The sequence below is a fragment of the Callorhinus ursinus genome, unplaced genomic scaffold (assembly GCF_003265705.2).
Source record: "Callorhinus ursinus isolate GAN/ISIS: 27379988/994484 unplaced genomic scaffold, GSC_fseal_2.0 scaffold26, whole genome shotgun sequence".
In the NCBI taxonomy this organism is placed as follows: Eukaryota; Metazoa; Chordata; class Mammalia; order Carnivora; family Otariidae; genus Callorhinus; species Callorhinus ursinus.
Genome location: NW_027397088.1, coordinates 16,706,881 through 16,725,543, shown reverse-complemented (window position 1 = coordinate 16,725,543; position 18,663 = coordinate 16,706,881). Strand labels below are relative to the sequence as shown.

Genomic DNA, 18,663 nt, shown 5'->3' with positions numbered 1-18,663 from the left:
TGATACGGCACTAGTCCACGTTTAGGGTGTGCTGTGTAACAGTTTGACTTACGTGTATCGTGACGTGATCAACATGATAAGTTTAGTTAACATCCATCATCTCATGTAGATACAAAAAATTAAAAGAAAGAAAAAAAATTTTTTTTTACCTGTGAAGAAAAATCAGGGTTTACTCTCTTAGCCACTTTCGTATATATTATAGAGCAGTGTTAACTATAGTTACCAAACTATATAGTTACTATAGTTTGTTAAAAATACAAATATTTTTAAGGTGATAATGTATAACGTAAGCCAGACTTTTCTTTTGTTACTTCCACATTCTACCCATTTCATAGTAGAGTCTCCAGAGTCTTGACATCACACAGGAGTGTGATGGAAGTTGGAAGGTCTGGTCTGACAGTGAAATCCCTGGGGTCCTTTGGGTGGCAGTGGGGTATAGGGCGAGGCTGACAGTAACCACTAAGTGGAATGAGCTAGAAGGCACAGAAACCCCCAGTTCGCCCCTTCCTGTGAACACCCAGAAAATCTTGGGGCACAGAGAAAAGAGGACCCAGCAGGTAAGGCTTGGTGACCTCTTGGAAAATCCATATTTATTGCCCCAACAGTGACGAATGCTTCCAAATGTGGGCAGTCAGCGTGGATAGGTTATTACGAGAAACTTGCTCTTTTGAGGCCCACTGTTCTTTCCGGAACAAAATATGGCCTTTTGAGTGAGGTAGGATTTGGCATGTGTGTGATGATGTAATCTGTTATGCAGCCAGGCAAAGTGTCACCGGCTCAAAGGGTCACTCTTGCAGAATTAACAGCGGATCTGCGGGAAATTGGTCCATGTGGGAGTAAGAATTACAATCAAAGTGGAAAATGCACGCCAGCGCCAGTGTCGAGTCCTGAAGTTCTCCGCTGCTGAGATGCATCATCGCTACAGGGCTGGTGGGTCCTGGAGGCGAGGGCAGCCATCTCCAGGGAATCCTCAGCTTCGTCTTAAGCAGCTGAGCAGAAGGTGTGGCAAGCTGGTTTGCGAAGGTGGAGCCTGACTCTCGAGTTCCATTAAATGAGTGCGTGAAATCAATACCCAACTGAACCTTGGTCATGAGAACACCCAGAGGCCCCCCGTGTAGTGTGGTATTTTTCAGACTAATTCTCAGACAGGAAAATGTGCAGCATGGCTCTTTTCTAAAATAGTTTCGACATCATTTATGTAATGTCAATGCATCTGGAAGTGAAAATGCTAAGAGTTTCATTTCACTAAAAGTGGAAAAAAAATTTTTTTTTACTTTAACCTTTAACTCTAGATCACAATTAGTGGCATTTTCACCACCGTGTTGAGAGTATCAAAATGTGTGTATTCATTGACACATCGAGCCAGTATCTACTGAGAATATTTTATGCACCAGCAACTGTGTAGGCTGTTAGGGAAAATGCGGAGAGATGGTCAGTGACAGGGGCTCACAGTCGACAAAGACAAAGGACAAATAGGGTCTGTGTGGGGGCGTGTCACCCGGGAAGTGATATCTGAGCCAGATCTTAAAGCAGGAATAGCATTTGAATGCGTGAGAAGGGCATTCCCAACTGATGATGCACCAGCATAAAGAGGAATTTTGCCTTATAAATTCCTAAGATTTCACCGGATTTTATGACATGAACACAAGCATTGTGATAATGAAATTAATAGCAAATTCGGATAAAAATTATCTAAGTAAATTGAGACTTTTTTTTTCCTCTTAATTATGTTGTAAAGAACAACATGTTTGCATTATGTTAAAGTGCCCAGTGGTTGCGGCCAATGAATAGAATTATAACTCAGTTTAAAAGTAGTTTAATATTCTAGTGGTAAAACAATTAGAAGTTAAGAATTTAGCATTTTTTATATTATTTTCCCTCTGTAACTCTAGTATGTTTCAAAAAATAGGTGAGCCCCAATTAAAACTCTGACTTGCTTTCCTGTGTCACGGAGCTAAAGATGAACTGAAAACAGAAATCTCAAAATGCAATGATGTTAGTACGTTACATTTCAGTACTTTAGTATTCATTATGTACGTTTGGCCAGTATGCAAGAGAAAGAACAATAAAGGGCCAAATTAAAAGTTTGCTTTGTAGGATAAATTATTACCAGTTCATTCTGCTCCAGTGTGTACTGGTAACATTTGTAAACAGTTCATTCTCACGTTATTTTTTTTTCCAAAACACTGTTGCAAATTTGCCTTGCCTGTTTTTCCCTCCTTTGCATAGTCTAGGTCCTTAAATTTCAGCAATTCTAAATCAGAATGACATCTAATAGGTGACACATGAAATGTATTTGCTATTAATTCAAACATTTATGGCATATTCATTAGGCAAATATGTAATACATATTTATCAAGTCACATTACTCTGTCCAGTAATTAAAAGAAAGGGATGAATGGTGTATCTCTCTCTTTTTTTTTTTTTTTAGCAAAAGAAGTAATTTGTAGTAAGCACTTCTAATTATCTCAGCCAAATGTTTATAGCAGTGGAAAGATAAGATTTGTTGTTTGAATCATTTAGATTTTATAGATAATTTTTATATAGAAATACTTCTGTTGATGCTTTTGTACCTCTACACATATATGGCAGATTACTGAAATAATAATTTGTCCTTTAGCTATAGTGAGTAAGACTCTTTTTTATCCCTAGTTTGCTGGATGCAAACTTTAGCCATTTTTATGGCCTTATAGAGATAGTAATGCTAATTAATGTTTTAATAGGAAAATATGTTGGCCAATAAAACTTAAATTTGAAGCATGGATTATAAATTCAACTTGGTCGCCCTAATGACAATGTTGATAGTGATAATGATTATACAATTAATATTTATGGAATGCTTCTAGAATGCTAAGCTCTCTGCTAAACATTTTACTTAATATTCTTTAATTTCCCCAACTACTCAGTTAAAGATGTTCTTAGACCAACTTTACAGATGAATTTATAACCATTATATCTCACATTTAATAATTAAAATATACTGCTATGTTAATAACATATTTTAGGGGCACCTGGGTGACTCAGTCAGGTAAGTGTCTGCCTTCGGCTCGGGTCATGATCCCAGGGTCCTGGGATTGAGCCCCACATTAGGCTCCCTGCTCAGTGGGGAGCCTGCTTCCCTCTCTCCCTGTGTCTCCTGGCTTATGCTCTCAGTCTCTGTCTCAAATAAATAAAATCTTAAAAAAAAAAAATAACATATTTTAAATATTCAACTCTGAAGCTTTGCCCATGTGAAATTTGTATGTATATATAGTAGATATGTGTATAGAAGTGTATATATGCATATGTATGTTTGTATATATATGAATATATGCGTATCCATATATGCATATGCATGTTTGTACGTGTATATATGTATGTGTATGTATGTTCTTTTGTTCATCCACAAATATTGATTTGTAGACTATGTGTTATAGGCTGCCGTGCTAAAATCTGGGGATAGTACAGTGTCTTGCCTTTAAGGGACTTCCAGTGTATTGGGAGAAGTGGACTCATTTAAGATAAAAGTACAAGAAAATATGATAATTGCTTAATTCTTTTTAAAGATTTTATTTATTTGACAGAGAGAGAGAGAGAGAGAGCACATGAGGGAGAGGCAGGGGGAGAAAGCAGGCTCCCTGCTGAGCAGGGAGCCCAACACGGGGCTGGATCCCAGGACCCTGGGATCATGACCCGAGCCGAAGGCAGACGCTTCACTGCCTGAGCCCCCCAGGTGCCCCTGATAATTGCTTCAATAGGGAAAGTACAGGGTGTTGTAGAAAAGCAGGGAAAGAGGGCACCAGCTTCCTAGAAAGTACCAGAGAGGTCTTTGCGGAAAGGAGTCCTATCTCTGAGACTTGATAAATGAGTCTGAAACGATGCCGTGCCAAGGGGACAGAGAAGCCGAGGGTGTGGGGGTGAGCAAGAGCAAGGCAGGGATGGTGAGGTGAGGAAGCCACAGGGATGGAAGTGCTGAGCGTCCAGGCAGCTGGAGCAGGGACATGGCGGGCTGGGGGCGGGTCTCAAGGAGCCGTGCATGCTGTCCAAAGGAATGCAGATTCTCTGTGTTGAAGAGCCATCAGCAAATTAATGTCTATAATGTGCCAAGCCTGTGTCGAATACTGAAGATGAAAGGGTGGACAAGAGTGTACACAGTTTTGCTTTCCTGGAGCTTACTAATTAGTTGGAGAAACAAGCATTAGTCAACCAATCCAGCAAAAAAAAAAAAAAAAAAAGTAAAATTATAAAGGTGACTGGTATATAAAAGGAAAGTGTTTCCCTCAAAGCATGTGGTAGGAGGTAATGACCTGGCCGTGGAGGTCAGGAAAGTCTCCCCCGGGTGGGAGAGGACTGAACTGAGATCTGAAGGAGAGAATACAGGGTCATCTGAAGAAGGTGGGTGATTTGGGGAGAAGAGGAGATCATGTGCAAAGGCCCTGAGGCCTAGGAGAGCACAGTGCTTCTTAGGAATTAAAAGTAAGCCTGGAAAAGCTGGAGTGCAGGCTGGAAAAGAGCGCAAGGACTGGACCATACTGGGCCCTGGAGGCCATGTTAAGAACCTAGCTCAATGGAAAGCCATTGCATTACTGTAAGCAGGAGCGGAGGATGGGCAGGAGGAGAATGGGCTGAAGGGTGGCAGGAGTGGGAGCAGGGAGACCATTTGGGAGGCCAGTGCAATAGTCCCGGTGAGGCATGCCACTTGGTGGCCGAGAGCAGGGGTGGTGGTGTAGGGGAGAGTTAGAAGGGTGGTGTGCTGGTGGTAGACTCCATGACTGGTTGGTTGGATATGGGGCATAGTTAGGGAGAGGACGATGTCAGGGTGATGTTGGTGCCCATTGCTGAGCTAGGAGAACAGGAGAGGGCAGAATCCATTGCTTGGATTTCCGGGAAACATCAGATTGGGGGGAGTGGATATCATAAGGAATTGAGGTTTGAGGTTGGCCTTGAAGAGTGAATAGGCATTTTCTCGTTGGCAAGTAGTAAAAGGCATGCTAATCAAAGGGAGTGGCATAACAGAGGTTATAACCAAAGGTATAACCTTGTGGTTATAACCTTATACCTACACCAGAGGTATAACCAAAATAGTTCGAGTAAATATACACACACACGCCTAAAAGGGAAATTAATATGTGACCCATCCATAACTGCTGGTTTCTTGATATGCTCACATCTATTTTGTGTTGCAGTGATTCAAAAACCTGTAGTATACAGAATTTGTAAATAGGTATTTTTTAAACCATAGACATACTATAATATATAGAAATTCCTTTCTTTACTTAAATTAGGTATTCACATATGGTTCTTGATTTTGTTAATCTTTCTTCTTTCCAATAAAATGTAGCCATTTAGGGGGGACTGGGATTTTAGGTTTTTCCTTTGTGGTTTGGCATCTGGATTTGGGATTAGTTGGCATTTTAATTGACTAAAATAACTATGAATTTACTCTTGATTGAAATAGCAACATGTTGATTTCAATTTAGCTTGGGAATTAAAATCGAAGGGCAGCCACATCTAAAAAGAGTTAGTAATGCTAAGAGCTATGTAACATATCAACTCTGGGAAAAAATAAGGTGATGTCAATTTTATACTTAATGTTTTTTGTAATAAGTACAGGCATGTTGATAGCAAGATCAATTTGGGAGAGATGGTACAATACTGAAATTATAAACATGCCTCTGTGAACAATATTGGCTTAAATCCTGGCTTTAACATCTGCTAGCTGTCCGAACGCTCAGATTGCTTGTCAATAACAGAGATAGTAATGATTGCCAGCTACTTTACAGGGTGCAGTACAGTGGGGGTAATGTGCATAAAGCCAAGAACATATTAAGTGTTCAGTAAATGTTAGTGATGACTTTGAATTTTATCACCAATACTGTGCTGGACCTGAGTCATCAACAGAGAGTCACATAGAGTTGTGAAAGTGGACACCAGGCTGTTATGGTAAAAGCAGGTACTGAATTTGCTTCACTTTGTGGCTGGAAGGAATCTTAAGATACCATCAAATTCAGTAATGTTGCTGACATTTTCTGGAGAACCTTTTTTTTTTTTTTTTTATTGCTCTGAAGTTTTAGAATCATTAGGGAAGGAGGGGAAGGGACGACATCATCTTGACGGTGACATCCCTGAAGTTAGAAGATGGGGTGGGGTGTGACCCCTGGCCAGAACCCTCTCATCCCCAGAGATGAGGACCTGCTGTGGGTCTGCTTGCTGAGTTTTTAACATTCTGCCATAAGAAGTGTGTGTGTGTGTGTGTGTGTGTGTGTGTGTGTGTGTGTGTGTGTGAGAGAGAGAGAGAGACAGAGAGAGAGAGAGAGAGAGAGAGAGAGAGAGATTATGCAACTATGTTTTTCTTTTCTGTGACTTCAGCTAATGTGAATGAAGGCCATAGAAAGCTGCCTAACTCAGTGGGAAATTGTTTTTATAATTACAGGTCTAGGCATTTTACACTGAATTTCTCTACTACCACCCCCTCCACTCAAGCAAAATCTGTGTGGAAAGATCCACTGGGAAGGAACTGACTGCTTATGTTTCTCCAGTGTGACGAAAACACATGGTACAGGTAAATATCTCCAAAATCTTGAACTAAAAATAACCATCATTTAGTGTAAGGTTCCCAAGAGAGTGGTGGGGATGTGTGCATACCTATTCTCACACACACACACACAGACACACCACATAAACATATATCTAGAGATTCGCATATTCTCCAGCTATTTCTTCTGTCTGTGTCTTATAAAAATGGAACCCTTGCTTTTTTTGTGGGAAAGAAAATAGCTTCTAATTATTTTGAGATCACTGATTAGGATGGATGATAAGGCATTGATAAGAAAGAGAGAATTCTAATGACATGGTGTTCATAAGTTCAGCTAGAGAGACTAAATCAGATGATAGTAGGGAATAATACAATATATATTATTACCTAACTTTTTTGTTCCTCTTAAATATGTAATAATGAACATCTTTTCATACCAATGGATATATATTTACAGCATGATTTTTAATGATTATATATAGTAGACCATTGAAAGTATATCCTAAAATATATTTAATTGATCCCCTCTATTGGACATTTAGGGTGTTTCTAATTTTTTTTTTTTGGCTTTTATGCTACCATGAATGTTCTCATAGCTTTATATTAATTGCCATTACTAGTGACTTCCTTAGGATACTCCCTTACCAGTAAATTGGAGGGTTTAAAAGTTTTCAAGTATTAAGACTTTTTGACACTACTTGTTGCCAGATTATTTTTCTGTAAAGTCAAACCAGTTTATATTTCCAGAGGCAGTGTATGAGAGTACCTGTTTCCATATAATTTTGCCAGTGCTGAGAATTTTGAAAACAAAGAGTCTTGCCAATTGATTATGAGAAATGGTATCTCATGTCTTATTATTTTTTTTTTTTGCAGGGGGCATTTATTTGTAAATTTACAAATCATACTGTTTTGAAGAACTTTCCTCCAATAGACAGTAGCATGCTTAAAACTTACCAGTTTTTGACATTTGGGAAATAACACTTAAATCAAGTAGGCATGGAAGGGTCCTAGAGAATTTCGAGTTGTCCCCCTTTTTTTGGCCAAGTATTTTTAGACAACCACAATATTGCTGGATAGCAATACTTTTTCAATGGAAAACATAGTTTTTCGTTTCTTAATAAGAGTAAAAGTATTTAATAAATGGCCCACATTAAACATGGATCTGAAATTATACTGAAATTAAAGTATGTGTATGTGTGTATCCATGCATGTATCTGTCCAACATTGGGAGCATGATTCAATATAATTATGGCAGCTCCATATGATTCAGAGGCTGCAGATCACTGTAGATAAGACTGCAGGCTCCAGACTGCTTGGACTCAAATTCCAGTTTTGCTCTTCTCTTGAATTGGGCAAGTTACTTTACATCTTGAGTGTCTAAGGTTATAAAATTTAGAGAATAATAGTATGTATCTCATAGGATGTTGTGGCAACAAAATATAGGTGAAATGTTGAAAATTACTAAAAATCCCATTTCAAAACACTATTTAATGGTAGCAGAAACCGCTCATGATAAAAGTAAAAAGAAAGCAAAATATGACGCTTAAACGTAGTGTCATCCCAGTCTTGTAAAATTATTATTTTTTTCTTCTGCCTCTTTCTTTTCATCCTCCTCTGGTATCCCTCCCCCCCCAAAATTGTTTTAATATATTTCTGAATGGCTTTAATTTGAATTAATGGAGTCATCACAGTTCTGGAGAAACTGTCTGACCGAAGCCTGCAAGTCAGAGAGACCCATTGAGCACAGAGCCATGACATCCGTTGATGTCACCTGGCCCATGGGCCCCTTGGAGCAGCCCTTGTGTGAGAGCAGGTTGCCTTGCTCCTGCATTCTAGCGAGCACCTTGGGTCAGGGAGGGTTCCTGGCCTCTTTGAGCTGCACATGGAGAGTCTCCGTCTGGCTCGGTGCATGAGCTACCAGCCTCATCTCTTCCCCCCATGATAAACAAGCTTCCTTTCCCTAATTAAATGAACAAGAAGGTAGAGTGAGAGACCCCCCCCCTCCGCCCCCCGCCCAGCTCTTAGGAAACATGTGCTTCATCCCACATAAACACAGAAGGGAAACCTGTGGGGTTGTGAGGCTCCTCAATCCTTTAGCTACATCAGACAGTTGAAAAATAGAAGGAAGAAGAGGCAAAGGATTATTTGGCATTAAGGAGACAAACACAAGGCCACTTGGTGAGCTTTGGCTAACGCTTTTCACTGGCTATTCTGCAACCGTTGTGTGTAAATCCGCATATTTGTTTTGGCCCACACTTACAGTCTAATTTGAACAGCTCTGTATTTTTCAATAAGAGGAGGAACATCTGAATTCCTATTTAAAACAGTTTAGCCTAAGAACTCCTCTTTAATGGCTCATAAATTATTCTCCCATAAATGATTGTAAGAGCGAATAAGAAAATGCAACCTGTATTTGTACACATACGTATGTTATTTTGATTAAATGAGTAAGTTCATAAAGGGAGAGAGGACAACAAATGTGTCAGCAAATATAGGGCAGGAAAAGAGTTCATAGTGTCCTGCCAGACTCCAGCGAGGCACCTCACGAGTGTAGGTAGGTAGGAAAGCTGGACGTTACAGTAGTGAGAATGGTAATAGCACTACCATATGGAACATTTGGTATTTGGTTAGCACTTGGACTCCTCCTAAACTACAGAATCAATAGGAGCTCAAACAGAGAGGAAGAAACAGTTCTCTTGCTGCAAATCACTGGCTGGGGTGCAGAAATGCAGACATGCGGATTATCCAGGGCTTTATCAGAACAAATGTCTGTAGGGAGGCAGGAGAGTGGGGGAATATTCCACCATATTTAAGTGTGCTGGAGCCTCACACCCGTGGTCCAGCACTTTTTGATTGTCTCCATAACCAAACCATTTTTGCAGTCATGGAAGAAACCTGTCTGCAAGACCAGGCCAAGACCACTGTTGAAAACTCAATTTGTAGAGTCCCACAGGGCCTGTGGGGTGATTAGGACTCTGCTGGTACAGAATGGAGGCACAGCTTTCGAATTGTAAGAGGCTGAAACCGTGTCTTTAGATTCTAACTCCATTCAGTCATGTATTACCCATTTATTCATTCAGCAAATACCTCTTTGGGGGGCTACGATGTACTGGTATGGTTCTAAGCACTAGAGATCGGCAATGGAACAAGATAGACAGGAGGCCTGCCCTAATGGAGTTCACATTTCCAAGGGAGGTGCAGTCGATAGCATTATAACCTAGTTCAGGTGAACATGGAGCGGAACTGGGCCGTTCTGAAAGGAGGCAGAGAATGCATCTGAAATGAGAGAAGCCAGTGGAGAAAGACCCATTGATCTGAAAGGCAGAAAGAACCAGAGAACAGTCGGCAGTTGGCAGTGAGGTTGTGGTTATTGACAGTGGGATCAGATTGGGAATGGAGTAGAAAGTAAAGAGAGAAGACAGCTGTGGAACTCTGCTTGGATGAGCATGGTCAGGGCCAGGAACATTCCGACAGCTGTTGATCTCAACGTAGGTAATCTAAATAGTGCCCGCAATTGGCAAGCCATATTTTAAGCAGTTGTGACTCTGTGAACGTACTAGATAGAAGAGTGGGTGATGCACGGTATATTGAGGTACTTTCTCTGTTCAGCCACCACCCAAAGAATGGGGGCATGTGTGGTTGCTTTACCAGAATCTGTGTACCTTATTCCAATTTGGATTAACCACATCCCTTTTCTTTGTTATCCACCGCCGTTCATGTTACAGGGGGAGATTAAGTATATAATTAATTCTACCTTCTGCGCACAAGCATAGTTAACTTTACTTGGTTAACTTGAAATGGATAGAAGTTCCATATCAAAATAGTCTCTTTGGTCATCACATCTTGGCCTCTCCAGTATTTGGTGCCTTTCCACTCTGCTTGTTTGTGAGATTATGGTTCTTCTGACCTTCTTCCCTCCATTCCTAGGTATTTAGTGGTCTCTTAAATAATAGAATCCATTTGGAGATTTCTTTTGTCTTCTTTGGCCTTCAGCATGGGTTAGGTAAAGACTGCATTTCTAGCTTTGGATTGACTATCATTGGCGGGGGGGGGGGGGTTCCTCTATTTTGTCTTTCCCTGGTCAACTGCTTTCTTTTGGGGCTCAAACCTCTACCATATACTTTACCTAAATGCTTTTTCTTTCTTTGACACACCCAGTTTAGTTGCTTATCCCACTCCCCAACCCAACCCACCCAACCATCCAACACATGCATATACTGTGCATTCTGGCCTTTGCAACACACATTTCCATGGTTAAGAAAACCCTATTGATATTCATTAGATATTTAAAATAGAGATCTCCTCCAAACTTATCTTTCAGCATAAATATGTTCTTCCATTTTCCACTCCAGTTCCTGGAAAAAAAAAAAGCCTCCATAATTCATAGCCAGTTTGGGGGAAGGTATTTATTTTGAAACACTTAATGATGTGTTTCGTGGCAAAATGAAAACCGTAGAGACAAAGACTCAAGAGTACATAGTGTTTTAGATGTAGGCATAGCTTTTCAAAATGATTTTGGAGTATATTCGAGTTTCTAAATTTACCAGACTTCCATGTGAAGCACTTTATTCTTTGAAAGCCTTATAAATCAGGTGATTGACTGTATCAGTGTGCAGGCATTCACGTAGTTCCTTTACCTTAGGAAATAAGGTAGATTATTGTGTCACCCGATGGAGGAAAACACATGGAAAAAACACTGTGGAGGTTGACACCAAAGCCTACCATTTTGTCTTTGAGACCCTAAGGTGGAATGCTGCAGAGATTCTGTCATCTCTACTACATTGATGCTGCTCTTGATGTTGACGTACTGCACTGTTCCAAGTCTAAGCGTTGAGTAGAAGGAGAGATATCCAAGGGTCAGTATTCTGTGGTACCTTTCAAATTAATGTTTTTTTCTCATAGAGTTTATCATTTAAATGAAGCATTTAAATATGTTTTCTAAATTGTAGAATGTTAGATACCATAGCTTCTGATGTAGTATTTGGACGTAGAAGGGAACTTGAAGATCATTTAGTCCCCTTGCCTCCCTAACTCAAGACTCCCTCCAGTTTAGGTTTTCACTAAATGTCTTAGTAAAATTTGGGAAGGTAGCTTCTATGACTTGGCTGTTATATTTGGTCCCTCCTGTTTTCTCTTCAAAAACATTCTGTCTTCTCTGTCCTTCCTTTTTCTGTTCTTTAAAGTGAGGACAGCAGGTCACCGTGAGGATTATAGACATATAAACCTTTGCACATTTCCTGGCCTGGCGCTATTTACTGCTACTATTTCTACCCTGCTTCTCCCTCTATTTATACTCTGGTTTCTTGCTCCTAGAGATTAACTTTAGATCCCAAGTGTCTAAAACGAATGAATGTTAACCAAACAGAACAAGAAATTTAGCGCTGATATCATGTGTTTTAGAAGCTGGGGCTGTCTTTGGTCCCACAGGCAGAGAGGTGATCCTCTGCGTGTGTCTGTGGCTGAACCCAAGTTCAGGTGGAACGCCCTTGGCCTGGGGATCAGGAGGGCCATGTACTCTGCACCTCCACGTTTTATATCTGTAGTGAATGGGTTACTCTCTGAGGCTTCGTCCCTTCTAGAAATGATCATCATCTTATGTTCTGGATGTTTTGAGGTTTTGCGGTCCCTGTAGGAAAGAACCTGGGAAAAGTCCTCGTCGGTCTTTGTATCCTCTTGGTGCATTTGAGTATCTGGGTGAAGTGTTTTCTGGAAGGTTCCCCCGTTCATGCTCAGGTGGAGCGATGACCTGCTCCTCCAGTAATGATGACGAGACAGAATAAAACAAAATACTCCTTTCCTGCCTAAAGGCATTCCCCCCCCACCCCGATGCTTAACCCCTTAAGCTAGTGTTCAGATGGCACCGAGGGAACATCACTTCACTTGCCGCTGAAATACAGCCGTCTCGGGAGTGAAATTTGGCAGCTGAGTAATAGTCAAGCTGCAGTACTTATATGACAGTTTGGGGAAAGGAGCGAGACAGAAATAGCAGATTCCAAAATAATCCAATTAAAACAGCAGGAGAGCGGAGTTGGGCGGCAAGGAGGGAGGGGTGGTACGCCGGAGTCGGATCATTGCTGCGGCTGAGAGAGGGTGGCCGGCAGCTCTAGAAGCTCTATGCTGACCGCCGTGAAGACTCTCCTTCACGCACACCAAAGAGGGGTCTCGCCCGAGGTCCCATTAAGCTGTCATCTGGGGATTTTCTCTCTCTCTCTCTCTTTTCCTACTGGTCTAATTATCAGGCTGTGTTGGCACAGAAATGGATCTGTCTGTTTGGAGCTACTTTTTCCTTTTGCCCTCCCACGTAGGATTATGTCATGTTCGGTATTTATGACATCAGAATGTTACTATGCAGAGAAGTCGTTCTGTTAAGGCACCTTTTGAATGGCTCAGAAAGGATGAGCTGGCAGACAACCCTTCTGTTTAATTCAAGGGTCTTCATAATAACAGTGGCCAGAAAGGAAAATTCCAGAACTGTGCATGCTAGACAAATGCAATTGAATAAAAATGTAGAACTCCTTATAGATTTTTCTGGGGTGGAAGTAACCACTGTGATAACTATTAGAATAAGAACATGGAGGGGCGCCTGGGTGGCTCAGTTGTGAAGCGTTTGCCTTCGGCTCAGGTCATGATCTCAGAGTCCTGGGATTGAGCCCTGCATCGGGCTCTCTGCTCAGCGGGGAGCCTGCTTCTCCCTCTGCCCCTCCTCTTGCTTGTGCGCTCTCTCTCGCTCAAATAAATAAATAAAATCTTAAAAAAAAAAAAGATCAAGTGAGGTAGTGCATAAAAAATGTTTTGTGAACTCTGACTCCCATTCCATGCTATTTCTGTCAATGTGCACTGTGCTTACCATATGGGGAAGGCGTCAGGGGCAGTGATCCCCTATGAGGATACCCCCTGGAGAACCAATCACGGACAGGAAAAATCTATTGTGAAAACATTTAAAAATATTCATAAATTATTTTTTTTCCCCTGCTACCCATTTTTTTCTGGCCCAGACATCCTTCCATGTGTATGGGACTTTTCCAGGGAGTTCCGTCACAGAGTTGTCCACTCTCTGTTGGGCTTTACACCACATCATTTTATAGTAAATTTTTTTCTCTGAGTCAACGTTGAATAACAGCCTAACGAAAAGGAATGCTCTCTTGTTTCATTTAGTGATGCTCCTTTCGGGAGGTCCGGGGAGAGATGGGGCAGGGTGGTCGCTGGGCTAGGAACAAGGGGAAGGTAAGTAGGATGCTGAAGGAAGAAGGCTTGAAGCGGGAAAGGCGAAATGAGGTAAATCTTCACCAAGTGTCTCCTTGGCTTCTGTCTCTTAATCACAGACGCCATGAAGTATCTTCTTGGCTTTCTTTCTTTTTCTTTTTCTTTTCTTTTCTTTTTTTTTTTTAAACTTTCTATCTTAATCTCCTACCAAAGGTAACAAAAGGAAAGCCACTGGATTGCATGCTAGGTGTGTGTCGTGCTCACAGACATGTCAGGCAGCCGAGCAAGCTAGATTTCTAAGTGGATATGAACATGGGGATGGATCCTCATGCCTATGATCCTATTTGTGTGCGCATCCGCGCATATGCGTATGTGCGTGGGGGTAGCCACAGATATACGTGCGTGGGGATAACCACAGACACAACACGCAGGTGCATCTGTTGTGTGTATCCTAACATGGAAAAGACACATTGACAATAATTAGAAAGGGCGATAGGAAACGTCAGCATTTACTGTTGCAACCAAAGTGCATGATGTAACATTGGTTGTGCAGGAGAGCCTTTGCTTATTCATCACTTAGAACAATAGTAGGAGTTAAATATTAACAGGTTTAAGTGCCAGGAAGTGTCTAAAAATACAAATTCTCTATTGTTTGCAGCTCTTGTAATAAGGCAGGGTATTTTTGTGTGTTAGATGCGTCTCTGCTTGCTGTGAGTCCAAAATGCTTTGGGATAAAGAATGTTACAGAGTGTAATTTGTGACAGAAAATGTGCCCTGATTGTTTGTTTATTATTCCTGAGGATGTTTGCAGGTCTGAACTATCACACGCAGAAAAGAACAGCTTTGTTTGAAAAATACAATGGGAGCGGTACAAGAAAATTGAATTAAGTAAAGAAACTTAGTCCATCTTTGATTGATGATGGTTCTTATTTGCTCTTCATTATTCCCTGTGAAGGCATAAAAACTATGAAATTGGATTTGGAAACTGGATTAAGACAAATGGCTCCTCAGATTTTTTTTTTTTTTTTTACCTTACCTCTTTCCAGTTTTCTTAGTAAAGCATATAGTCACTATATAAAGAGTCCGTGTTTACTACATTAAATCGTCCTAAAAATCATGCCCTTGAGGTTTGATTTTAAGAATTATTTAGAAGATGCAGAGGCAGGGTATACCTGCTAACTGTGTTATGGTATTTGTCTCTAGATATTTTGTATGCCCACTTATTTTTATCATTATAGAGCAATGGAGTAAAAAGGGAACGGAATACTGTTTTTCTTAAGGAAGTTTTTTCGGCCTATCACCCTACTCTTCTTTCTCTAGGTAGAGTTTAATATATTCCCATTTGAGCTATGCACTACTCCTCCAAATACTTTTATCAGGGACTTGTAGATAGATACACGAGTCTCTGTTAACTAGTCTGCAAACCCCCTGAAATAAGAAGTTTTTATTTTGTTGTAACTCTGGCACCTAAGACAAGGCGATGAACATTATTTGTTGAGGGACCGAATCAGTCAGTCAGTCAGTCAGTCAGTGAACGAGTGAGACACCTACCGTGTCCCTATCATTGTCTTAGACACGAGGGGAGATGCATGAGAAGTATAAGACATGGTCACATCTGCTCTGATGCAGCATGAAATCTAGCTGGAGGTTAGAACAGCATGCGTGATGAAGTAATAGTGGACTACAATCCAAAGAATAAAATAAATCTCCATGAGTCCATATTGATATAACTAAATAATTGAATAAATAAGTAAGTAGGGCAAAAGAATTCTCCTTACGGAAGAATTCCAATAAGTAAACAAATAAATGAGAGGCTTAGAAGCCACAGCATCGTTCCACTGATGAATGCTAGAATTGGTGGGTGAAAGATTAAGCAGAAACAGGATATTTGTAGCATTTTAAAGTTTCTCCCTCCAAAATACTTAGTAAATTACAAAAAGAAATATGTAACTCTACCTGGAGAATCCTGAGAGACTTGCCTTAACTAAGTGATTAAGTTTTAGCATCACCAATAATACATACTGACATTGGGTGCCCCTTCGTAGGAAATGCTGAGAAGGACGCATCATTGCTGTGGTGTCCTTCCCACTCCTGTGTAATCCCACTGTCATCAAGAGAAAATAGCCAACCCCAGTTGGAGAACATTCTAGAAAACAGCTGATGAGGCATACTCTTCGAAAGTGTCACGGTCTTAAAGATGAGGAAGGATTGAAGAACTGCACAGATTGGAGGAGACAGGACGTGTCCATGTCCTTTGCAAACCTAGAGGGGCTCCTGAAACAGAAAAAGGAGGGAGTGGAAAAAGTGGTGAAATCCTAATCCTAATAAATTCCATGATTTAGTTGGTAGTGTTGACCAAGCTTAATGTTCTAGTTTTGATCATTGTCCCGTGATTATGTAAGACTTGAACATAAAGCCTGGTGCTGGGGACAAGGCATTGCCTCAGTACTATTTTTGCAACTGTCTATAAATCTAAAATTATCTTTATGAAGATCTAGCTGAGGACACAGTACCAATCCCCAAGAGGCAATTACAGAGCAATACATGACAGTATACAACCAAGAATTTGCAGTGGGCGGGGGGCAAGTGTGGGTCAGTGAGTGTTGAGAGGAAGGGGGTATGGCTGAGGGGAAAGGGGTCAGGATGAGTTTCGTAGGAGAAGCACCTTGAAAGGAGGTGTAGAGATGATGGGTGGGACAAACAGGGATCAGTCTGGGGGCCGCCTGGGGGGCTTAGTTGGTTGAGCGTCCCGACTCTTGATTTCAGCTCAGGTCATGATCTCATGAGATCGTGAGATCGAGTCCCATGTCAGGCGCTGTGCTCAGCGGCGAGTCTGCCTAAAGATGCTCTCTGTCCTTCTCCCTCTGCCTCTCTCTCTCTCTCTCTCTCAAATAAATAAATTAATATTAAAACCAAAACAAAAAAAAAACAGGGAAAGGGTCTAGGAGCAGGGACAGCAGGGACAAAGACTGGAGGGAGGGATGCAGATGGCCTCCGTGGGATTGGTGGAGAGGCCGGCCGAGGGTTGTGTGCATTGTTGCTGGAGATCAGTATGAAAGGAAGCTGGGCCCCTGTGCGGAGGATGGAGTAGAGGACCACTGAGGTGTGGCCTCAGAGTTTGAAGTTCGTGGGGCAGGTGACACGGTTCCAAATTCTTGCTTGAGGAAGTGACACAGTGAGGTGGTACATATATAAAATGGGCAAAAGCAAATCCAGGTGGCCGGGGCTCAGGAAGGATGAGGGCAGGTGAGTTAGGAGTGAGAAGTAGGTAATGAGGCCTTGCAGATGCCTCCCAGTAATGGTCCATCCCACTGTGTTTTTCAGCATTGCAGTGAGACAGTGCGCCCTTGGGCCGCGTCTCCTTTGAGTTGTTGGCAGACAGAGGTCCAAAGACAGCAGAGAATTTTCCTGCTCCGAGCACCGGGGAGAAAGACTTTGGTTATAAAGCTTCCTGCTTTCACAGGATTATTCCGGGCTCTCTGTGCCAGGGTGGTGACGTCACTCGCCATCATGGCACCGCGGCCGGTCCATCTGTGGGGAGAAAGCGGATGATGAGAATTTCATCCCGAAACACACGGGCCCTGGCGCCTTGTCCATGGCAGATGCTGGACCCAACACAGACGGTTCCAGGGTTTTCATCTGCACTGCCAAGACTGAGTAGTTGGATGGCAGGAGTGTGGTCTTTGGCAAGGTGAGCAGGGGCAGGAATATTGTGGACACCATGCAGCGCTTTGGGTCCAGGAATGGCAGGACCAGCAAGAAGATCACCATTGCTGACTGTGGACAAATCTAATAAATTTGACTTCTGTGTTATCTTAAGCACCCGACCATTCCTTCTATAGCTCGGGAGAGTACCCCATCACCCCCAACTGCTCAAAATGTCCTATAATCTTTGTGTTCTTGCTACGGTTCTGTGGATCCGTATTTTCCTTCCTCCCCTCCAAGTCTAGCTGGATTGCAGAGTTAAGTTTATGATAATGAAATTAAAAGCAAACGGCAACAGACCTCTTCTCATAAGAGGTCATGAGACGCTATTCATCTGGGGCCTGGGGGGGCGAGTCAGAAAAAAGAAGCGGTAGCCTATCTGAAAGCATTTGAGGAGGTAGACTTGTAGAACTTAGTGATGGATGGATGTAGGGCATGAAGAAGGAGGAATCAAAGATGGTTCCCGAGTCAGGCTTACAGGACAGATAGGTGATGTGGGTGTCCGTAAGTGAAATAATTCCTTCAGCAGATACTTGAGGGCCTCCATTGGGGGATTATGTGTTCTAGGCAAAGAAGGGGGATGAAAAAGCTGCCAAGGAAACACGAGCAGAAAAAAGCCCATGGCTTGAGCTGGACTGAGTGGCTTCATAGACAAGCAGCTCAGACCCACCTGCTGGGGGGAGGGGGGTGGTCCCTGTCCTCCCAGTGAAAAGAAGGGAAGGGATTGAGGGGATTGCTCTCTTCCTAACAGCAACCATGAACAGTGTTAGGATATTTTTTCAAGTTGGCATTTCTCTATGCTTAATAAAGATGTCAAGCCTACTGTTCAGAGTCTACTCACCAAAAAAACCTATTAAATCACCATTCTGCTTAGGAAAAGCCCACACATACTCTTTTAACTCTGCCAAGATAGAGATCTCTGGATCCCAACGGTCTCAAACACGAAAGTTAAAATACCATAAAAGCACAAGGAACTTTACAGAAGAAATAGAAAAATAAGCTGGTGTGCTGAAGTTTCAAGCTCCCGATCTTTAGACACTATGTCTTTTGGACTTGGTTTATATAATGGTGCCCATTGAGCAGACTCTTGGTTAATGTTCTTCTGGACAGATTAGGCTATGTTATTCTTTTCTTGGCTTGCCCCTTCTCTGTGTTACTTGGCAAAGGGTTTCTGTATCCTTTATTCCTTTGTTTTCATCATTTATTTCACAATTTTCCACTTCGGCTTCAAAGATGACTAT

General features: G+C 41.7%; 1 protein-coding gene and 1 pseudogene across 12 annotated transcripts in view; both read left to right on the top strand.

Moving 5' to 3' along the window:
- Positions 1-18,663, top strand: part of ATXN1 (ataxin 1) — a 397,308-nt gene that overhangs the window by 145,669 nt on the left and 232,976 nt on the right. For 10 of the 12 annotated variants that reach the window (XM_025890941.2, XM_025890937.2, XM_025890939.2 and 7 more), the window contains one exon: positions 6,413-6,541. The exons of the other annotated variants lie outside the window; for them this stretch is intronic. The gene's annotated coding sequence lies outside the window, so the exon portion shown is untranslated. The remainder of the gene's footprint in view (positions 1-6,412; positions 6,542-18,663) is intronic. 12 annotated transcript variants of the gene reach the window in all.
- On the top strand, positions 16,789-17,757 carry LOC112838181 (peptidyl-prolyl cis-trans isomerase A pseudogene; annotated as a pseudogene).